Here is a 3,820-nt window from a genome sequence, read left to right on the forward strand (position 1 = left end):
AACTAACAAACTAACAAACTAACAAACTAACAAACTAACAAACTAACAAACTAACAAACTAACAAACTAACAAACTAACAAACTAACAAACTAACAAACTAACTGACTGACTGACTGACTGACTAAATAACTAATTAACTAACTAAATAACTAACTAACTAACTAACTAACTAACTAACTAACTAACTGACTAACTAACTAACTAACTGACTAACTAACTAAATAACTAACTAACTAACTAACGAACTAATTAACTAACTAACTAACTAACTAACTAACTAACTAACTAACTAACTAACTAACTAACTAACTAACTAACTAACTAACTAACTATCTAACTAACTAACTAACCAACTAACTAACTAACTAACTAACTAACTAACTAACTAACTAACTAACTAACTAATTAACTAACTAACTAACTAATTAACTAACTAACTAACTAACTAACTAACTAACTAACTAACTAACTAACTAACTAACTAACTAACTAACTAACTAACTAACTAACTAACTAACTAACTAACTAACTAACTAACTAACTAACTAACTAACTAACTAACTAACTAACTAACTAACTAACTAACTAAATAACTAACTAACTAACTAACTAACTAACTAACTAACTATCTAAGTAACTAACTAACTAACTAACTAACTAACTAACTGACTAACTAACTAACTAACTAACTAACTAACTAACTAACTAACTAACTAACTAACTTACTAACTAACTAACTAAATAACTAACTAACTAACTAACTAACTAACTAACTAACTAACTAACTAACTAACTAACTAACTAACTAACTAACTAACTAACTAACTAACCAACCAACCAACCAACCAACCAACCAACTAACTAACTAACTAACTAACTAACTAACTAACTAACCAACTAACTAACTATCTAACTAACTAACCAACTAACTAACTAACTACCAGATATACTGATTTATTGCTTCCTTAATATGGGCGTGGCTCCTCGCTCACTTGAAATTCGGTTCAGCCACCTAATTGTCTATAAAACTGAAACAAACAGACACTCATTCATTATTCCCTACACCACTATAGTGCGGAGCGTATTATGTATTTGTGCTGGTCCTACACCCACCTTAAAAGAGAATCGATATCTGAGTCGATTTAACTATGTCTGTCTGTCCACGTAAACCTTGTGTGCCCGCTACAGTTCGTATTTTCAACATAATTGTTGGGTACATACTCTTCTTTTGGTCTAAGGACGAACGCCTTTGAAATCCTATAAAATCGGTTCATTATTACGCCAAGCTCCCATCCCATTTATAAGGATAGGCCCAAATTTACCCATACTCCCCTATGAGCCCTCTTAGAAAATCCTTTATTTTGTCAAAAAAAAAAGTAAAAATATTCCGTTATAAAGTTGAAAAAGAAATATCTTTATAAAAAAAATAATCTACATTTTTAACTTAATGATTGGTGTAGAGTATGATATGTAATATCCGACTATACATACATACTTGTTTTTATACATATAAAGACATACATTTGCCATAAACAAAGAAATTTTCTATAAAAATTGAATTCTTTTATATAATCCATATTATTTCTCTCACTGTTTATTATGACAGTAAGTGTAACTACATTTATAACGTGTGTTTAGGGCTTTAAAGAAGCTTAAATATCAATTTTTTCTTTTCGTTCATGAATTTTAAAAGTGTGTTGGCTGCCAACTTTCACTTTAAATAATCATAATTTAAGCTTTAAATAAAATTGTTTTGTTGTTTCTTTATTTAAATAATTTTCAATAATTATGAAAATTGTTTTTTAATTAAAAACTTTTCAGATAAACCCACGAGTGTTTATTGTCATTTACATTTATGTGAAAATTATAACATAATTTATTAATGAAAAATAGGAAAATATTTTGAAATTTATTTAAATTACAAGATTTTTTTTAATATTTATAACCAAACATAGATAATAATTTATAGAATTTATGATTTCAATAGGGAATTTTTATCGTTTTTTGTCTATTGTTAATGATTTTTGTTGTCATTTCTATTGTAAGAAACATTTATGTTATTAACACTTTTATTGTTTATTAATTGTGAGTAATAATTTATTTGTTATAAATATCAGTTGTTGTTAGTGTTTTGTAAATTAATATATTTTTAGGATTTATAGCTAATGGTGTGATTAACAAGATGCTAACTAGATTTGTTATAAAAAATATATATTGTAAGATTTCTAAATAGTAATAGAGACCAATGCTCTGATTCATAATATTGTGAAGAAAATGTTACAACAGAGATTTTTACTTTTACCGACAGCTTAAAAGCAAATAAGACGATACCAGATGATAAAATTAAATTTGAGACTTCATTGGATTGTGAGAAAGCATTGACTGAAAATTCTCTTAAAAGTAAGATTTACCATCCGGGAGAAGTCGATAAAGAAAGTGCGAATGTATTAGAGAATCCCATAAGGCCTTTTGGAATAATGAAACGGTAGCTAGAACAACAAAGATCCTATGGGGTGACATTGAAAGAATCCCATTGGGACTCTTCGAATAAAGAAACGGTGACCGGAACTACAAAGATCCCATGGGGTGACAATGATGAGAGTAAGACTACGAATCCTGATTAAAAAATCCTTGGGAATTACGTCCAGGGAACCAAGTAAACTGAGAACTAATTAACTAACTAACTAACTAACTAACTAACTAATTAACTAACTAACTTACTAACTAACTAACTAACTAACTAACTAACTAACTAACTAACTAACTAACTAAACAACTAACTAACTAACTAACTAACTAACTAACTAACTAACTAACTAACTAACTAACTAACTAACTAACTAACTAACTAACTAACTAACTAACCAACTAACTAACTAACTAACTAACTAACTAACTAACTAACTAACTAACTAACTAACCAACTAACTAACTAACTAACAAACTAACTAACTAACTAACTAACTAACTAACTAACTAACTAACTAACTACCTAACTAACTACCTAACTAATCAACTAACTAACTAACAAGCTAACTAACTAACTAACTAACTAACTAACTAACTAACTAACTGACTAGCTAACTAACTAACTAACTAACTAACTAACTAACTAACTAACTAACTAACTAACTAGCTAACTAACTAACTAACTAACTAACTAACTAACTAACTAACTAACTAACTAACAAACAAACAAACAAACAAACAAACAAACAAACTAACTAACCAACTAACTAACTAACTAACTAACTAACTAACTAACTAACTAACTAACTAACTAACTAACTAACTAACTAACTAACTAACTAACTAACTAGCTAACTAACTAGCTAACTAACTAACTAACTAACTAACTAACTAACTAACTAACTAACTAACTAACTAACCAACTAACTAACAAACTAACTAACTAACTAACTAACTAACTAGCTAACTAACTAACTAACTGACTAACTAACCAACTAACTAACTAACTAACCAACTAAGTAACTAACTAACTAACCAACTAACTAACTAATTCTATCTATCTATCTATCTATCTATCTATCTATCTATCTATCTATCTATCTATCTATCTATCTATCTATCTATCTATCTATCTATCTATCTATCTATCTATCTATCTATCTATCTATCTATCTATCTATCTATCTATCTATCTATCTATCTATCTATCTATCTATCTATCTATCTATCTATCTATCTATCTAGGTGTTTTAAAACAATAACATAAATAAATAGTCGTTACTGGTTAAATTCATTTCAGGTTTTTTTTTAATTCATAAATGGTAACACGCTTAGATTTTAATTCATTAT

This window comes from Lucilia cuprina, chromosome 5 (genome assembly GCF_022045245.1).
Source record: "Lucilia cuprina isolate Lc7/37 chromosome 5, ASM2204524v1, whole genome shotgun sequence".
NCBI classification, from domain to species: domain Eukaryota; kingdom Metazoa; phylum Arthropoda; class Insecta; order Diptera; family Calliphoridae; genus Lucilia; species Lucilia cuprina.